The sequence below is a fragment of the Psittacula echo genome (genome assembly GCF_963264785.1).
Source record: "Psittacula echo genome assembly, chromosome: 4".
NCBI lineage: Eukaryota > Metazoa > Chordata > Aves > Psittaciformes > Psittacidae > Psittacula > Psittacula echo.
Genome location: NC_137738.1, coordinates 17,838,098 through 17,859,552, shown reverse-complemented (window position 1 = coordinate 17,859,552; position 21,455 = coordinate 17,838,098).

Here is a 21,455-nt window from a genome sequence, read left to right as displayed (position 1 = left end):
AGGATGCTAGGAGCAAGGAGCTCCCATCTTCCTAAGATCCTGGCTCTAGAAACTAGGAAGTTCACAGGGCCCAGAAAGAAATTCTATGCTTCAGTCAAGCCATAAAAAATATGCTAACTCCAGCTGTAACATTATTGTTTGCAAGCATATGCCTACTGACAGGTAGTCCACATTGAAATGTGCCAACATATTTGCTAGCTTTGTTGTGCTCGGGCACAAATGACACAATGCAGATAATCAAGGCAAAACAGGACCATTAAAAACAAGCACATCCATCTGTCAAATAACAATAAAAGCCCTCGTTGCTAGAAGTCTGTGCAGCATTTGCTTTAGTTAATAGCAAAATGTTTTTCCAAGGAGCAGAGCAAGACTTTTTTTTTGTTTGGAGTTTTATTTTTTTTCCTTCTTCTCCCCCTCCCCCTCCCCCTGAGAGGCTCTAGGCAGCCAATATTGATTACCCCCAATGTGACACCTTCATTTCCAAGAAAACACATCTTCCAGCTAATTAGGGTAAGTTGTGTTGTTTGTAGCACTTGGGAAAAGAAACCCTCTAATCCACTTCCCATTCATTTCCCTCTGCTCATCAGGCAGGAGAGATGAGCCAAGGATCTTATAACATCTATTAGTCGCCTAAACACACCCAGAGAAGCCTGAAAAATGTTTTCAATATTAAAGAAACAGCCACCAAGAAGATGATTTCAAAATGAATCCTTACTGTTCACAATGAACCACAGTTTATGTCACAAGAAAATCTTGTTTGTTCCAAGTAGTACTGCACTGCAGCCAAAAGCCACATTGCCACATTGATATAGTTAAGACTCTGAGATAAACATCTCTTATGTAAGGTCATATAATTTCAGATCTTACCTACAGTGCTATTCAAAAGAACTGTAGATTACAGATTTGTCAAATCCAGAACTTCTGATAGCATGAGTTTCATTTTTAGTTATGGAAAGAAGAAAAGATTGACTCTTACTATAGAGGCATGGAAATGACAAACATCTACAGTGTGGTTACATAGGTACAGCTGAGTAGATAATAGGTTCCTGAATTTGATGCTTTAATTTCCCTTCTATTAGTTACATTTTTTCCTCCAAAGCATTTCTGGTGTGCAATGAGATTTTTCAAACAAAGTTTTTGAGGTGGAGGGATTCAAACAAAAAAGGGAGGGGGGGGGGAAATGATGGAGGAGGTAGGCCTGAATATTTCATTAAACCTGATACGATTTTTTTCTTTTTCATAACTTCTGAGATCATTTAAATCTTTTTGCAAACATGTAATCTTTTTAAAGTGGTAGGTGCCCTTTCAAACAGAAGGTATTTAAACTTGCTCTAACATTTCACATGGGACAGCTTTCAGCTGCATATGTCACTTAGATCAGCTAAATTTCCTCTCAATAGCTGGACTTGATGAGGGACTAGCTAGAAAGTCTGTTTCTTTTGGAAAAGGCTAGTCATAAAACAGAGAAACATGTATCTCAACTTATTCTATTCAAACCCACAGAGACTGAAGAAAACCAGGGCCCTTTGGTTAACCTCTAGTTCAGACTATCATTTACCCAGGGTAAGAGACCTGGTCTCTGCTCTTCCCAACTCAAATGTGGTTCTAGAAAAGCACCTCTTGCATCTCAGATGCCCCCCGATAATTACGCTCATTCACTTGCTCTCACTTGTACATCAGCCTGTTTTTAAAGATGCATGTGCAGCAGAAGCAACCAAGAGCAAACTCCAGAGCAGCCAGGAGATTATAGCATCTAGCTGGAAGGTGGGATACAGAAGTTCGTGCTCCTGGGCTACATCTAGAGGAACACGGGTTTGAATGCAGGCTGTCACATCCTGCCTGAACACATCCCAAGTCTGGCACTCCTACCTTTTCTCATGGAAGCAACAGAAAGATGTCTGAAACCACAAACTTGCTCTACGGGTTAAAACAGTTTCTAGCTCACTAAAATGGCTGTTGCTTTTTCCCTGCCCCTTAACCCTAAGGGTTTACTTGAAAGTTAATACAGTTTCTTCTTTCTAACAGAGGCAATCTGCAGTGAAATCACACTACAGAGGTTTATCTAGCAGAGATGTCCTTTCGCCTGGACTCTGACTCACTTCTTTAATCAACGTTCACAACCTCACGGAAACCCGAGGAAACACCTTGGAAAACACTTATAACCTCTTCACCTTCTGAACCCCAGATGAGGGGACAATGTATGATTTAGCTCAAGTTTTCTGCTCAGTGATATTCAGGAATTGCTGTCAGAAAGTAGGACACCTGCTGGGACTCTGGGAAAGGATATACTTATTCAACCATTATGGAGTCATATAACTGAAGGTTTAGGTTTACGAGAAGAGGCAGACTGTTTTATCTGTCCTCTGAACCTGTACTCCTTTTCCTTTGTGGAACAAAACTAAGCAGAAACTGGTGGAACAATTTGTATATTAGATCTCCAGGGTTAAACCTCCAGGAACAGTGCTACATGGTGTTAAGCAAAGGTTTGCTGTACTTATAGTAACACCTTTTCAATACTGCTGTTAACGGGAAAGTGTAATGCACCGAGAAGGACAATTCTGTCCTAGATAGTGTTTATTTTAAATGGTCATGGCTGTGAACCATGTGTCTCTCTTCACATTAGGCAGTTTTAGAAAAAATTATTACTGACTACAGATTTTTCAATATAAACATAATTCTAATCTAAAACGTCTCCACTATACTCCATTTGTCATTTTGCCACCATTCTCCAATACAAATGAAGGTCTTTGTAGGTAAGTATCATAAACAGATGGTCAAATACCAGTATTGTGATAGGACTGACTATTTTTCCTGGTCCTCATCACAAAATATGAATCTAAGTGATAAAAGAAGATGCAGAATTAAACTGTCTTTGTCACAGCGATCTGTGGCAACAAATAGTGAAACTCTGAACACTGTATGAAACCTTTTGTCGTACATCATAGAGAACTCAAATCCCATCTCAGCCACAAGGTTAGAACAGGCAACATCACTTCTATCTTGTGCTTGTCATGTAGTCACTTATAAAGGGTTTACTCTTTGTTTACTTTGGTATAGGCAGGGCAGCATAAGACAATATGAAAGAGAACATGTATTACAGAAATCAAAAGCACCTGCTGGAACCCAATGCAGCAAGGAAGTCTCAGCTACCAACGAATTGAAGACCAGAAAAAGAGCAAAGCACCCACTGCAAGGCAGGTTAGAAGCAAAAATTGCATTAATGACATCTCAGGCCTCTCCTTCCCTGCAAGTCAGTGGTTATGACAGCCATCTGCGTTCATTTTTCTGTTAAGGAGCAGAGTAAGGGAGAAAGCCTGGCTGTGTGCCTGCTTGTTCCACTTCTCTCCTGTGGTGATGGAGGCAGAGACCTCCTGCAGTGTGAGAGCTCTTATTTTACTGACTTTGAGAGAGCCCCTGCAGCAGGTGAGATTATGTATTTGTTTGAATTATGCATTGTTTGAATCTGCATACCTTCCCCAGATTCAGTGGTCCCACAAGGAATAAGCTTTTCTTTTCACTGTGAACAAGCTTCTAGCTGCAGGTTTCTTGATTAACAGAAAGCCAGAAATACAAAGAGTACCCATAATCTCAAGAAAAAATGGGACTCTTGTTTCCTTATACTATAGTTTGCAACAATGCTACAGATGGTTGCACAGATCTGCTATTCAAAGTATGGGTCTCAGCTGAATTTCAGTTGTAGTGACTTGCTGCGCCAAGACAGTAAACAAACTGCAGTTGCCTATTCATCAGGCTTTGCAGTACCGTAACACAACATTGAAACCCAGTATAGATTCAGGTCACCTTGTCCTTTTGGGAAGGGAAAACACAGACACAGAGTCAAAAGGCTGAGAAAGAAAGTTTCACATTCCTAACTTTTCATTCCACACAGAAGTAAACCAAACAAAACACTCACAAGAGTTCTGATGCCTTATATATTCTAAGATTGCCTTGTATGGCTAAAGAACCTCTTGCTACCCACATCAGCATCCGCCTTTCTGATCCATCTACAATTACTTCATGGAATTGGCTAGAAATCATTTTTTTCATATTTCCAATAGGAACGAAAACAGATTTTGAACTCTCAAATTATCTTAGCAGTGAAGGATTCAACATTCCAACTGGGCTGAGAAAAACTCCATCCATTCCACTTGGTTGCCTTTATCCCTTCCTCCAAATGGTATGGTAACAGGTGGATTTCCTACTCTCTTATCTGATTAACTTAGTTGAACTAATGAGATTCACTTCTAATAGCAGTAAATAGTGAGAGGTATACAGAAAGAAAACTAGGTTGATCACAGTTATTGCCACAACAAAATAAGTTGACTAAAATACCACCAGAGTACAGGGTTTCTTTCAGAAACAATAAATCAGGACTCAAGTGACAGTGATTACATTTGCAGTACAGATTAGAAGATTGCCTAGCACCGTAATTTGAGAATTTTGCTACTAGTTCGGTTATAAATCATATTTAAACAATCCTAGAAGGATCTCTACAAACCTCAGAAGCACAAGTTGTTCCAGAGCAAGACTCCTTCAAGCACAAGAAGACTGCAAGCTTCAGTGCCAGTCACTCCTGGAAGCCTAATGCACAGGATTCAGAAGGGTTCTTTATGTGTTAGCCTATCGATTTCCTGGAATTTTATTAGGAAGGTGTAAGGTCACCCTGTGACTAAATATCAATTAATTATCAGGGTTGGATTTACTGAATTTCAGGAGCTCTATAGCAGGTTAAGTCATGGCATGTATCGTTATCTAAATTCATTTGAAGTCTAAGCTGAAATCCAAACTAAGAGAGTTTAACGCATAAGATGAAAAAAATCAGTCCATCTCTGTTGGATAATTTGCAACAGATGCTTTACACTTATCTACTACGGTTGCATCCTTAGCATATGCTCTAAGAAGATAGATAGAAGAGGTGGGGAAAAAAAAATCACAAAGATTTATATTGGCTTGTGCTACGTCAAGGAAAAAATTTATTCCTCTTACAATAATAAAGCCAGAAGGCACTGATGTGCTAGGATCTGGTTTCTTCTACCATAGGTTCATCTGTTACAAATAAAAATTTTTTCATAAATAGAGAAAAAAAAACAAACAAACCAAATACCTCCTTAAGCTCATTGTCTCCATGAGTAATAGTGGCACCAATAACAAAAAAGTTTGCAAAAAAAGCTAAGAAAGTATTCCCTAAATTAGCACTTAAAGGGTTGAGGGAACATAATCAATTCAAGGAACATAATCAAAAGAAGAAGGGTATTATCATATCACAGATGGATACAACACAAAATACATGATGTCCTAGAGAATGAATCGCCACTCCATTTCTGTGTCTGTGGTACTGAAACAGTCTCAGGGACAAACTGTCCCACAATGAAAAAATGCAATTTTAAGGGGAAATGGCCATAGCAGAGTGTACAGCTACACAGCATCAGAGCTGTAGGTAAAGATTTCAGAAGGAATTAACATTGAATTGCCTTTTCCAAGTGAAACCACTGGGGCAAAAATAACATAAGGATGCAAAGTTAAGATAGAGAGGAAGAGCTTTCGCACACTGAATGACCACTATGTTTTCCATCTATGATGACAACTATGTCCAGCACTGGTTCTGAGCTTAGCATTGAGGCTTGTAATATAGACATTCACATATTAGCTAACCACCTGGTGACCTTTGTAGATGAACCAAAAGACTCGGGCAGTTCTAGGACATGATTTACCAGGCATTCTATAGATATATGCCTTAGTAAGTGCTTCTACTGTAGCCAAGCAGAACAGCACCATGAAAATGTACTTCTCCTCACCAATCCTATAGGATTGTACATGGAACACCTCTATACAGGCATCTAAACTCCAAATATCTGCTGTAGATTTAGGGAAAAGCCACAATTAGTACACCTGTTGGCAAGTTAAGATGCAAGCCTCTTGGTACCACATGTGCCTGATTCACCTACAGCACAGAAGCAAAGTGCTTGGACCTGTGCTAAGGCACAGATTTGGTCCTTGGTGAGCTCAGATGAAGTTTATTCCTGAACACATACCTACAGACAGTCAAGATGGCAAGAAGGACCAAATGCCCACATCACATTACTTTTAGCTTAAAGTATTGTTACCGATTGCAATGAGAGCAGGATTTGGCCAAGGTGCTTTTTAAAAAATAAGAAAGTTATTAAGAACCAACTATTGCAGACCTGAGGCATTTACACAGAAGCTGAATTTATTTAAAGTTACTCAGAATTCCTACTGCATGATCATAAGAAAAAAAAAATAAAACCACAAAAAAACCACAAAACTTGAAAACAACCCACAAAACCCTGAAGTACTTAGCACCCCATCTGCATTCAGTATGCTGAGCACATTTGAAAAATCTGACCTTAAGTTATTACCTCTGACAGGCTCAAAATGTATTTTTTGAAGGAAATATTCTTGCTGTCACGCTAGCAAGAAAAGGAAGGGTGAAGAAAAGTGTAATCACAGTCATTTGAAACTGGGTATCTATTTTGTCAAAATGGAATATTCTCTCCTGTTATTCACTAATTTATCTCAGGCTGTTGCCTATACTTGTACCATATACAAGCATCAGAGTGTGATTTTTGTCTTAATAGAATCTCTGTATTGGGGGAGAACAGAATTAAAGAAATAAAATTTTAAACCACATATGACTCACCATCCCTCATTTAGGGCAATGAAAGTCCTTAGGGCTTGGCTCAAATTTGGGGTGAAGGAGGGAGTAATTAAGAAAGAAAAAAATAATGTTTTAATTTCGAAACTTGGCTTCTCTACAGCAGCCAAATGCTTCTTGAGATATCAGCAACTTATAAGAACATAAGTTATGAGAGTTTAAACAACAAGTGTTCTAATAACAATTTTCAGGGGTTCTTACAGGTTTCGAACTTTTACAAAATCCAAGGGCTGGTGTCAATTCTAAAAGAGAAGTGATGCACAGACTAAAAAAGGAGCATGCCTAAATTTCTTTGTATTTATTTTGCATCTGGATTTTGTGGTTAAGAGAATCTTTTCAGGAAGGTCTTTTAAACTGAAAGAGCCCAAATTAAACAAACTTTTGTCTAAAATTTTCTCTTATATTCCTCTACACTAATCGTTTTACATCAGAAGGAATGAAAGAACTTTAGATTCTTTTTCTCCCTTTTATGTTGCTGGCTTTTATTTCATCCTTCTTGTCCTGATCAGCAGGGTTATACAAATCAGTTTCTCTCTCTACAAGAATCCATTTAATTTCATGGTTTTCTTGAATCAACAGGTACACTGATGTTCAAGTTTCTAGTTCTCAGAATACTTAAGCAGTAATTAAAAAAAAAAAAAAAAAAGAGTATATTTAAAACTCTATGGAGAAAAACAACCAACCCCTGCTACTATTACATTGTGTAATCGTTTTTTTTAAAAAAGGTTATAAAAACCAAATAAGAAACACGACAAAATCCTGCATAGCATTTTTATGAGAAACTGTCTTTAGCTTGAAATGCACAAAGAGAAAATAATATCAAACTTAATACATCTTACATACATTATAATATTATATATTAAAGTATATATTAATACCTTAATATAACTGCATGGGAAACACAGACAACCCTGAGTAAGGACTCAAGAGCTGCCAATTTCTGCATTTGCTACAAGATTCAAAAGAGGAAGATTTTACTTTGCCAGTTCCTGGAGTGGTTAGGGAAGACCTTTTTTGGATTTCTTAATTCATTTTTAAAAAGATGATCTATAATAATTCAGAAACTGGAGAAAGAAGCCTAAACCTAAACAGCTCTACAAAATATAGATTATGCCACAAAGGCTTATCTCATTTGATGTCCAGAGATTTTTGAATGCTTATGTTTAGCAAGACTTAGTATTTCCTACTGTTTCTTCACAAGCATCTTACAGCCCCCTGTTATACATACCAGAGGTGGATTTATTTGAAACTTTCCCCATGTGAGACCTTGCAAGGAGGAGCAGAGAAGCCAGACATTTGTCTGTGCTCCTACAAATAAAGTAGAAACAGGGTACATACACCACAGGTCTGTACAGATGTTCCCAGCCCGCAAACACCGGCCAGGGGCTGCAAACAGTGCAGTCTTGCAGGGAGGCACCCCAGAGCCCACAGCAATTTGTCACCACGCCAGGATTTGTAATATTTGCTTCCAGTAAAAGTTGCAGTCCTTTCCTCCTCTCACTAAGAAGCAAGCCTCCCTTCCACATACAAGTTTTTATAGATAAAATGCATACATATAAAAAAAATATTTGCTTGAAAGTACCAACACAAAGGTTGATGGCTCTTCTTTCAGTCTCCTGGTCATGCATAATGGACAGATATGGTGAGAAAAAGCCAAAAAAAAAAGCAGCATTGGGATGACTTAAGCTGTCTGGATTCAGATGTCATAAAACAAGGCTGTTAATGTCATCTCTCTGAAGGAAGCTACCATGGCAAGGAGGGGCCCTTCCTGGCCAGGGATGACATTACCTTGACAAATGGGTGGGATGATTTTGCTTAAAATGAAAGGGAGGGCAGATACTTTTAAAATTACAGCAGTAATTCTGAAGCTGAATGGCAGTTTAAGCCTTCATCTTCCCTTGCAGCACATAATTGAGGCAATATCATTACCTCATTACCAGAGGACACTGCTGTAAGCTTTGAAAATGGCTTTTAAAAAGTCACTGACACCACTTGAAGAGTTCTGAGAAAACATTATGTTTAGAGACAAATATAATTATTCATCAGATATTTTCTGACTCAAATGAAAGGGCCTTTGCATTGGAAGCCACAAGCAGCAGATTAGCAAGAGAAGCCTGAATGAGAATGCACAAAGTATGAGCCATCACAGCACCATGGGAAATTTGGCCCCATTATTTTATAATGCAGTTGGGTAGCTCCTAGGACAGCAACTAAACAGATCCAAGACATATTTTATATACCTACGCTGCAGAACCACTACCTAATTCCTAGCATTAGGCCTCACTTGATAGTGTGGATGCATATTATTTCTTCTTCATCTCCAACATCCTTCATGTTTCTTTTTTTTTTTTTTTTTTGGTCAGCTCTTGAAATATCCGAACATTTTCTCCTGTCTTTAATGACAGTGACAAATCTCATATGAAATTAGATACAAAAACCATAGCTGTCTGAAGAAAAATGCACAGCTCTTTTATTGATACTGGAAGCACATTTGAGTTTTATATGCTTCTACCAGTACCACACCAGAACAATTTTTTTTTTTTTTTATATGATGCATTTACAACTACTTGCCATTGCCTATTGAAGAGACAGCTTCCCCGCTTCCTCTTCTAGGTGTCTCCTGCTTCCTATGCTGTCCATCTGGAATACCTTCTCCTGTCCAGGTGCAGTCACAAAATGATGTTTCTCAGCCCACTTAATTGTCCTCAAGTGACAGACAGGATTTGACTATAACTGGTAAGCCATAAGCACATGAAGCAGATAAGCATTTAATTAGCAATGCTCAAGTTTCTGTGCAAATATCTATAGAAAATAGACATAAAAAGATAGCCTTTCAAGCCAGTTAGTCCATCCTCTCTCTATTAACACATTTTTTTCCTCATGTGGTACATTTAAAAGGTTTAGTTCCCCCCCAAACCCCAATCTACTTTTAAAATCCCAAGTGACAAAGTTTCCATCAGCTCCCTTAAGATATTATTCCACAGCCTAATGAATCTTCCTGTCAGGAGATCTTTTCTTTCTGTTCAGCCCGAAGCTAGTTCTTGAAAAATTGAACAGGCAAAGAACAAGAGAAAAAAAAATCATATCTGATGACTTTGTAGAACAATTTCTAAAAACAAAACAGAACCTTCATGTTTCCTAGGACAGATTACTGCTTCTGTAAATGGTTGTATTAGAAAAAGAATCAGTCTCATTTTCTCTTGGAGGCAGGTTTTGCTTTATCCTACCATATTCCATAAATCTAAAGACTCTGGTCATTTAAAAAAAAAAAAAAAAAAGACAGAGATCCCAGGAAGAAAGGCAATGCAGTCAATCTTTCTTATATTCCAGGTCAAAACACAGTCAATGTCTATGCAAGCAGTCTCCCAGCTTAAACCCATTCATTTAGCCAGTATTCAAAGCACACAGAAGAGACTGGAGAACTTTGGCTTCTGAATCCCCTCTGGACCCATCTATTTCATAAAATACCTCAGGATTTCAGTAGGTTTTCAGGGTAGCTCAAAAACACTTAAGAAAAAGGTGCTAAAAACTCAGCCTAAGGAAAATAACTCTGTGATAAACACATTTGGCTTTTGCAAATCATAAGTGTGGTTATAACTATATATAGATATATAAATATATATATATATATAGTGTGGATATAACTATGAGCTTACAATAACAGAAACAAAGCTCACTAAAGACACAAGATTAGACAACAAGTTAAAGAAGGACGGGAACTCTTGAGCAAAACAGAGTCACATAGCAAAAGAAATTGTAAAGGTTAAAGAAAGAAGTGGGGGGGGCTTCATATAAGTAACGCTACTGCCTGGAAAATATAAAGTACTTTTTAGCTTAACTTAGGTTGTAGAAAGAGAACAATGTTTATGTTGTAAGTCTGTGGAATTTAAGGGCCCCACTAAACATGAGTTAATTGTTTCACACTAGTCTTCTAAAGTATCTTTGGCTTTAAAGAACAACATTTGTGTTGTAGGTCTGTGGTGAGATAACAGGATTTAGTAGCCCCACTAAACCTGAATGAGTTATCTCACACCATCCTTCTACTTATCAGTTTAGAGACAGAGCCTCCCAAACATCTTCTAGCTTGGGATACTCCTTGCCTGCCCATCCTGCAATAAATTTTGCAGGAAGGTCACCCTGTTCTAAATGTTTGCTAGTTAACAGGAGAATTACAGATATGGTTGGTTTCAGTTAATTGTGTGACTACTGGGGCATCCAACTGTGCCAAAGGTGAAAAGTACACTGCAAGGAAGACCGCTTACTTCATCTTGGAGACCCCTACTCACAAGAAGAAGACTGCTTACTTAATCCTCAAGACCCCTGCCCACAATCACCGGCAAGCAGTGCGCAGACGCCAAGAGAAGGAGACTTAAAGTATATAAACCTGTAACAAACATTAATCACTTGTGCCTCTGGCTATGGTCATGCACCCAGCGCTGTTGCTTTTGCTTTATTAACTTTGTCCCTCAATAAAACCTTCTTATCTCATTCAGAGGAGTGAGTTCGTATTTAACAACTTCATGAAATTACAGGAAATAAAGACATATTTTAGTACATTACTTCTACCACATAGTTCTTTTAGATACACATGCCAGTCTTCTGATGCTCTTCCGCACTGAGTTTTGAAAAGTCTGCTTACAGCTCTCAGTTAAAGAAATTTAACAAAATAAGACACGTCAGCCTCAAAGAAGTGAACTGCAAGTCCTGACAGCAGTTTTCTCTTTGCCAGTCCTTTAGTCTCCCTTATTCTTTTTTTACGTCTTGGTTTAGAGCCTTCCTTCTATTCTTTGCTATCTGAAAAGTATCTGTAAAGAAGGATCCTCTAACAGCAACAGCAGAAAGTTCTCTGGAGATGAAAGACAGGTGCCAGTGAATTAATCAGCCTATCTAAAACTCAGTCAGAGATTAGATGCACACTCAAAATCCAAAGTAAAGCAACATATGTTATAGAAACCAAATCTGTTCATCAATCGGATGTCAACATCAGCGTCAACTTGAAAAAGCTTTCCCTACCTTCCATACCTTCTAAATTGGTACAGGGATTAAGCCCTACATTCAGGAGCTCAGATTACTACACCACTGGGAGCCACAGCCTTCCTAGAGGCCACTCTTCTGTACATCCAGAAGATATCACAGACTTTCAGATAAACAGTTTATCAAGATAGAAACCAAATACTTTTTCTCCTCTTTTCAGCTTAGAGACCTGCAGTACAACTTTTGTTTTTCCAAGAAGTGGATGAATGCCTACCTTCTCCAGTTGCCCGAGTTCAGCAGCAAACCTCCTGAAGCTCCCACCAATGCAGCCAACAACTGCAACTGTCAAGAAGGTAGAACAATTTTCACCTAACAAGGAGTTAGACACTATAAAAGATATCTGAATTACTCAAGCTAGAGATTGTGATTGTATCAGCATTATTTCCGAATCAGGAATGCTAGGAACCTAGCAAATGCAGCAGTGAAGCTCTATCTCAACATCTTAGTAGAACACTGTTTCTACCCATACTTGTAAGCATTGACTAATTAACACCTCTTTGCACCTTGCTGAAATACAGCTGTGGGCTCAGTCAAATACTCCATCAGGCTGTGCCATGAAGATCATAGGAATTGATATTCTGAGTCAAATCAGTCTGAACAAGTCTGACTTGTCATGCCTATGGTATATCCATCCTTATAGGTCTACAAATCACTGCAAGCATTTAGCTATCCCTGCATCCTGCAGAAAGGGGTTTAACAGCACTGTCACAATCCCAAGGGAAGAAATGCTTTATTTTGTTTGTTCTAGACTGGTCACTTGCCAGTTTAAGATGCTGTCCTCTAAAGCTTGTGCTAGAAGAGACAAGTATCTTTCATAGTCTTAGATATTTTTATCATATCAAGGCAGAGTAACTCCCTTCCAAGCTGAGGTGTAAAAAGGCTATACAATCATTCTTTGTGCAAAAAACTGCTCCATACATACACCCAGGCTATCCTTCTCTGCATTTTTCCCAGTTCCTCTTCCAGGACCAGAATGTAGCATCATTGGTAAGAGCACTGAAGACACTTACCAGTTTAAGATGGACCTAAATGGGCTGTTGTAGGCAAACAGGAAATTTTGCTGGTTGATCCTCTTTAATTTCATGCTTACTACTAAAGGCAATGATCAACATCCTGTCACTGAATAATTATCTACTGTACCCTCAAAACACTGCCACTTTGTACCAACCAGAAAAGCTCACACAGCACTTTTCCAGGTATGACAAGTAGTTTTACAGGGATTAGGTTCCTAAATTTTATTTCCTGAGCTAGGGAGTACAGGAAGACATCTTGGCAAATAAAGAGATGCTTGTGGCATCAGCTCAAATCTCTTCCTTCTACCATTCTATTTCACTATACAAGAAAGTAAATAATGAATGATTCATCACCTGAAAAATCTCAGGGATTCAAAAATCACAAGTTTATTGATGACACAGTGAATAAACCATTTATATTTAATAACTATTCCTGTTCTTACTTCTGTTATGGATTACATGTGCTAATCACAGGGATTGTCTTTGAAGATTTATTGTTGGTTTTCATCTCTGCTGTGGCCACATATTAGAAACTTTCTCAACAAGAAAAACAAGTTAACATGCTGCTGCTGACTGCATGATGAGGAGAGTTAAGAGTGTGTCGTGGTTTAAACCCAGTCCGTAAATCAGAACCACGCAGTCTACTCCCCCCGCCCTGTCTTCCCCCCCCTCCGCCATGCTCCCAGAGAGACGGGGAGGAGAATCGAAAGAATGTAACTCCCATAGGTTGAGATAAGAACAGTCCAGTAACTAAGGTATAACACAAACCACTACTGCTACCACCAATAATAATTACGATAAGTGAAATAACAAGGGAAGAGAATACAATACCACCTGTCAAAACCCAGCACAAATGAGCAGCGATCTAGCCCTTCCGGGTAACTGCCCCCAGTTTATATAGTGGGCATAATGTGCTGTGGTATGGAATACCCCTTTGGCTAGTTTGGGTCAGGTGTCCTGTCTCTGCTTCCTCCCAGCTTCCCCTCCTCCCTGGCAGAGCATGAGACTCAGAAAGTCCTTGGTCAGACTAAACATTTGAGCAGTAACTAAAACCATCATTGTTATCAGCGCTGTTCCCAGGCTGAAAGTCAGAAAACACAGCACTGCACCAGCTACTAAGAAGGAGAAAACAATGATTGTCACTGCTGAACCCAGAACAGAGTGGAACCTTAAAAGAAAGTTTTTCAGAGACAGTGCACCTCTTTTAACTGAATGTCATGGGAGACAAAGTGTGTCTGAGTAATTATGGGAATTATCACTGTAAGTAACAGTCATGGGGGACCATCACCATATTTTGGGTATCAAGTTTGGACAGCTGAGACTGGATTGTCTATAGAACGAGGGACTAGCTACTGTTCAGCCAAATGACACTAAAAGTGAAATGGGTGTTTGACAGCTGCAATGCTGAAGATTCTTAGGTTTGATGGCATTTGTTTGTTTGTCAGTGAAGACTTAAAGGCAGTTGTGTAAAAACAATAACGAAAAACTGTGATCTTAAGAATTTTTTTGCTGGGTTTATACAAATAACTACAAATCACGTAAAGGATGAATTCTACATGGCTTTCCTATATGCACCATTTATGAGCAATTTGCATTTTTCTCAGTGAATAACTAAGCCAGTGATTTTGGGTCAGCTGAACTTTCCAATTTTGCTAGATTGACCATTTTCTCTACTAGAGGCTAAGTTTATGTTTAATTGTTTAAGTAAAGACTGATAGATGAGAATTCCTTCAGCTTCACTGTGAGGGTGATGAGGCACTGGCACAGTTTGCCCAGAGAAGCTGTGGATGCCCCAGTGTTCGAGGCCAGGCTGGATGAGGCCTTCAGCAAGGTGGTCTAGTGGGAGGTGCCCCTGCTTGTGGAAGGGGTGTTGGAACTAGATGATCTTAAGGTCCTTTCCAACCCTAACTATTCTATGATTCTTCATCTAAAAATAGCATAATGTAGCATAATAAATGCACAAATGTTGTCTATGTTATATGAATAAAAGATTTTAGTTCATCACTGGAGTGAAATAATGGTATCAGTAGAATTTCTTCTAGTATGAATTTCATCAGTAATTCAGTATAACAATTTACAGTAGTAAGTAGAAAATAAATAGAGAAGATTATGTTTGCCTGGACATATACTTGGGGCATTTCTAGCATCCCAAGCAAGAAGCTAAGTAGAGCTATTTCTGCGTTTTTTTTATAATTCCAGATGGCAATATATCCATATCCATCCCAAATGACTATTAAATAAACCCAGCAAAAATAAACAGGAAGATAATGTGCATGATGACTATTTTCTTCAACTCTGTTAAAGCATGTAAACAACTGTACAAAAGGGTTCGGTGACTTCTACTTTGGCTAATGCTTGTTATTTGAGTACTATTTTCATAATAGTCTAGCTGAAATGAAAAGCCTAAATTAAGCTCTCCAGTGGGCTTACTCATGCAGTCATAGCTGACAGTTGCTGCTGCTGCTCAACTCTAGGATTTGATCTGGTTTCTACTGCAACAGTTTAGCACTACTTCGCCATTGTCCAAATCTCATCACTATGACACCCAGTTTAATGGGCAATCTGATCAACAGCTGCTGTCAACACTGTGTGTGATCACAGAATAACTTAAACCAAAAACCATGCCTCATTTTTCTCTCATATAGCATAGTAACAATGACCCAATTTACATGGAAAGTGCCAAGGATCAATTTATTCGCATTTGCTCCGAGTCCTGAGTGGAAGATGCACTAAAATATGAAGTATTTGGAGTGTATGGAGTTGTTACTGCAGTGTCAGCATACTAATGCACAGTCCCCAAAAGCTCTACACTCTAGGAAGATTTTGACTTACATCATCAGGAACTCCTCATTCCTCTTTCCCATGACTGAGAGATGAATCACCTGTTAAGGATAATCCCTAACAAGTTTAGAGGTGGAGTAGCTTCAATTTTAATTTTTAAGCATAGAAGAATACAAGCCATGTACCAACCAAAAGCATTTCCTATATGCACTAAAAGCACTGAACTGCTGCATGAGGCTGCTCTGCCATAGGAAATTTTCTCACTTTTTTCAGCCATTCTTTTACTTTTCAGGTCTCACAGAAGCATTGGTTGCAAAGTCCATTTTAACTCCTTGACGATCAGGCATGTGTGTGTCCCCTCTCACCCACTGTTGCTTTTGTACAGCTAAAATTTGGAGGTTAATTCTCTCCAGAGATTAGGAACTATGATGGCCTGCTTTGCCACGGCCCAAGCCTCCCACTCCAATAGCATGTGTTCATTACCGTTTTATGTTCATATTACCCATCCTGTGCACTTTAAAACAAATTCAGCGTTATATTTTTATTTGGAGAAGTCATCAAATGATCTTTTCCCTTTATGTACAACCATCCATAAATAGCAAACCTACTAGGGCAAAAAAGCAAAAAAATGAGAGAGGAGGAAAGGCAAATTCTACAAAGAGAAGTGGTATCATCTCTGTATGGCTATGAGCAATCCTAAAATTACTAGACAGCCTGATTTTATCAGAAACTGAGAGACAAATGTGACTTATTTAGATTAGACTGACTAATCATAATTCGGACAGTGTCTGTTTTCTAGAAAATGCTTATTTTTTATAAAAATACGTCAAAGTGCCACATTAAAGCTTTTCACACAATAAAAATTTCAATTTTGTTTTAAAATAAAACCCACAAACATTCCAGATGAAAACACTTGCCAAAAAAGAAAAAAAAAAAAGGAAAGGAAAATGCCAAATAATCTTCTCCTCCCTTCCCCCAATATGCCGAGTAAACTAATTATTTGGGCAAAACCTATTCTCTAATGAAAAATATTGATTCTCCACCAGCTGTCATTAAGTTGTGCCTGTACTTTTGCTAACACTGAGTTACTATCCCCTGAGTGTATCCTCCATCTTCACTTCTATAAACGCTTCATAAACATCAGTACACTTAGGCTTAAGACAGGTCTCTGACATGTTATTACTATCTCCTATTACAAAAGCAGAAGTGAAAGCAAAGTTTATGTCTGTGGCCAAGAATGGGTCTGACCATATGCACACACATAGGCAGCATGCATACATAAACATATATGTTTAATGACTTAAAAAAAGGATTTAAGAGGGATAGAAAGGAATTAAAAATGGGTTTGGGGGCTGACTTGTAATGTTTTATTCAAAAGGGAAGACGATGCTTTGTTTAAATTGGACATACTTAAACTTTTCAAAAATATTTATTGATTCTGAAGTGGAAACATAATTGTGAATTATTACAGCATTTCATTTCAAAATACAATTTCAGAAGTGACTTAATGTATAACATATGAAAGGAGGAAATATTTCCAAATAAGGCAAATTGTAATCATGAAAGTTGTTTTCCCTTTCTCTTTGCAATCAAGTGTGTGCTTTGGCAAGTCCTGCATAGATTATTTTTGCAGCTCTACTTTGACTTTAAGACCAAAGCTTTAATTAGGTTATGCTTCCCTGATTTCTTTTTCTGGTTTTGATCTACAATAAATGAAAACATATTTATACATACATATGTCAGAGGGGCTTGTACTACCATTCCTTTCCCTTATGAGATGCCAGGATTTACTGAATACCAGTATTAAAATGCTCTTGCTGATACAGCCTACATTTTATTTTTATTCATTTTTAATGGTGGTTAGAAGTGTTGATTAAAAAATATTTGTTATGATTTAATCCTTACTTTATTTTTTATTTCATCTCAATTGTTTCATATATATTTGGCAAAAAAATGTCTCTTATTCTAACTGTGTATGATTTGCCAGCTACTAATATTCATTATCTGCTTATTCACTGTTCATGTTGTGTTCAGATTGATGGTCATCCTTATCACATGTGATATGGGTGCTGCTGCTTCTCTGAATGACTAAAACATTTGAAAGCACGGATATCTGAATACCACCCTAGTCAAGGAAATCTCAGAAAAAATAATGGGAATCCAAATGACCAATATCCCTTAATGTTATCCAAAGCTTAACAGCTATCAATAGAATTATAAGAAACCAAATTTCTCCTGAATATCAATTTCCAAATTTGTACTGGTAAGCTTATATGTCCTTTTCTTATCTGAATATATGATTTTAATACGAGATGCCCTATAAGCATTCAGCAATATCTGTTACTTTATTACAAGGTGATCAAAAGAAAACTGTGGGTTTGGTAACATAATAGTTTTCTTTTTCCTATTAAGTCTGCAGGAATAAACAATTTTTTTTTAAAGAACCCAACAATAAAAGGACCCCAATATATGTTATAAAATAAATCTATAGCTACAGGAGAGATTGTTTTGAAGCAAAGTGGAAATTATTCTGAAAATGACAATCAGAGATCCCACATTAATTCGTTTCAAAAAGCTCTCACATAATGTTTTTTTTTTAAATGTCAGAAAAGCTCTGAAAATTCATTCAGAATGGAAGGAAGGGAAACAATATTCCAAAACTCTGTTCATCTGTTCTTAAACATTTTTGCACCTATAACTAAAGACTCTGCTAAAATGGCATAATCAACTTGGGGAATGAACACAGCCTGGTTTCCCATTGTTGAAATGCTGCGACTGAAGAAACAGGCTTCTGAAACAGGCTTGATTTGCTGGGGACTAAGATTTGCTGCACAAATGAAGTCTTAAGCTGCAATTTGCCTTTTACCTAAGCCAGGAAGACAAGACATATTTAGGAAGAACAGCTGGCTGCAAAGTTCATTTTTGTTCTTTAAGTACTTGTCAATATAAAGAAAAAAGAGAGAATGACTGTGAGAGTGTGTGAGTGCAACTATATCACACACTAAACTCGGGAGGCTTTTTATTTAGGTTTTTCTAAAACATACTTGATTTCCATAATAGAAGAACTTTCGTGGAAAACTGCACTTTTAATGTATGCATTAAGCTCATCACAGTCCCACGACAAAACAACACATGCTATGACAAAAATAGTTGAAAGCAATTCCTTAAAACAAACATGATTAGACTAACATAAAATAAATGAAAAAACTCTGTAAGTAATAGGAAGGAATAGCACAGCCTGACAGAGACCTCATTCTCATGTCTTTCTCCTGTGCCTGGCAAGATGGTGGTGTAAGGTCCTGTATACCTCATGGCCTGTGTGTGTAAAGTGTACCCCAACTAGGTCTCAGTTTCAGTTAAGTCACTAAGTAATTTGTCTGCTATTTAACGCTAACTTCAGCAACATGGGAGTATCAGAATTTGTTAAAAGATAGAACGAGATCAATGAGCTGTGCTGGAAAGTACTGCAGTAGCTGTTCCTTGGCCTGAGGGCATTATTTATTTTTAAACATAAATCCTATAGTTGAGATAGGATGTAGCATAACTTTGATTTTTACATTCTGTGGAAGGACACTGATGTAGAGTAGAAGTCACCAATGCACAGAAATTCATCATGTCCTGTCTCAGTCTTCTTGCAGGAGGATGTATTTCTTCTTTTTCTTGTTAGAATTTCAAAAGCAGGTAAGTTTCCTTACCCATATCTCACAGGGGCATCACAGACCTTTGTTATGCTGTTCACAGAATTAGGCAGGTGAAAATTTTGTCAAAAAGGAAAACAAAACATGAAGATGGGCATGTGTCCCGGGTTCAGCAGTAGCAGTCGTTTTTCTCCTTCTTAGTAGCTGGTGCAGTGCTGTGTTTTTGACTTTCAGCCTGGGAACAGCGCTGATAACACCGATGGTTTTAGTTCGTGCTCAGTAATGTTTACTCTGACCAAGGACTTTCTGAGTCTCATGTTCTGCCAGAGAGGAGGGGAAGCTGGGAGGAAGCGGAGACAGGACACCTGACCCAAACTAACCAAAGAGGTATTCCATACCACAGCACGTCATGCCCTCTATATAAATTGGGGGCAGTTACTTGGAAGGGCTAGATCACTGCTCCGATCAGGCTGGGTATCAGTCAGCAGGTGGTGAGTGGTTGTATTCTCTTCCCTTGTTATTTCCCTTATCATGATTATTATTGGTGGTAGCAGTAGTGGTTTTGTGTTATACCTTAGTTACTGGAATGTTCCTATCTCAACCCTTGGGAGTTGCATTCTTTTGATTCTCCTCCCCATCCCCCTGGGAGCCGGGGGAGGAAGAGGGGGGAGTGAGCAAGCGGCTGCATGGTTCTGGGTTGCTGGCTGGGCTTAAACCACAACAGCATGAAATGCAGTCATTTGACATCCAGCATAGAAAAGACAGGTCTCAGACCATCCACTGCATTCTCTCTGGAAAATATACCATATGAAGGTGGACCTGTCAAGTTTTAGAGGGTCTCTCACATTAGTTTGAAAGCTTGTTGCTAGGTTCTACTTAGAATTCAGGGAGAGGGTTATAATTATTAACAAGTGACTCATCTGCTCACTGATGATAAAAACCCTTTTGTGTTCAGTGCTAAAGAAAAATAAATAAATAGCATCCTCATTCCACTCACCCATTCAGGGAGGGGAAAGAAAGATGGAGAAAACAGAAACAAATGAACAAAAGGCTTGAAGAATTTTTAACATGTCCACCAAAAGGTTAAAACAGGTTACATGTGATAAATAAAGCACCTCACAGTGGCTCAAGGAGTAATCAGCTACGTATAGTGTGACTAAAGACACAAATCATAAGCCCTTCTTTAGCTTACTTTGACACTCCAGCTCAGCACCAAGAATAGTCACACAAATATCTAAGGAGACAGAGACATTGTCATAGCTGTATTACTGGTGATTCTTCTGTTTCTCTACCCCCTCATCCTACCAAAATTTATGCAGTGTTTCTCCCAATGTTGCTCTCTTTGCGCTTAGTGCATTTGCTCTCATAAAAATCCCTCAGGCTGCTCTTCAACTCCTGTGCTCCAACTTGCTGTCAGTTAGAGGCCAGTTCTGTCCAGTTCACATGTAACTGCTGTCATCCACCCCTGGATTTGAAAAAAACAGTCATTTAATGAGGCACTTTCCATCAAATCCAGTCAGGGTAGGATGCTGGGAACCATGGACAAGCGAAAGCTCACCCTCTGAGATTCGTGGCCCCACTGTATAATTACGAAGCTTCTCAATAATCTCACCTCATGAAGATATCATGGTCAAAATGCATCTGGGGAGCTTGGAACAGAAGATGTAACTGTGGTGATGAGGAAAGGTCAAACTGTCCTTCCAAAGTGGATGTCAACTGGAAAGTTCATGGCTTAGTGTGGTATTTGGTCATGTGAAATGGGATCAGAAAATACTTACATACCTCACACTTGTATTTGTTAATCAAACTGAGATTTTTTTTTCAAAGATAACTACAAGATATTTTGATTATAAGCAGCCTGCAAACAAAATCGCTTGATCCTTTCCTCCGTGAAAATTTCTGGGACCTAACAAATTTTTCTACTGAGCATTTCCAGAGGAGATAAGTTATCTGACCTGACTACAGGGATAAAATGCAGTCAATTTGGAGAGAAAGGAATCAATGTTGTACCCTTATTTAAAAAACAATATACAGTAAATATCTCGCAGCAGCAGTGCTAACATTCACTTATACTGGACCTTAATGACTTCTTTGCCTTGGTCTTCACTGGCAAAGTCTCTGACCGCACCACCCAAGTCTTGGAAGGTGGACGCAGGGACTGCGAGAATGAAGACCCTAGGCCCACTGTAGGAGAGGATCTGGTTCGAGACCATCTTAAAAACCTAAACGTACACAAGTCCATGAGACCTGACAACATCTATCTGCAGGTCCTGAAGGAGCTGGCAAATGAAGTTGCCAAGCCACTGGCCATCATAT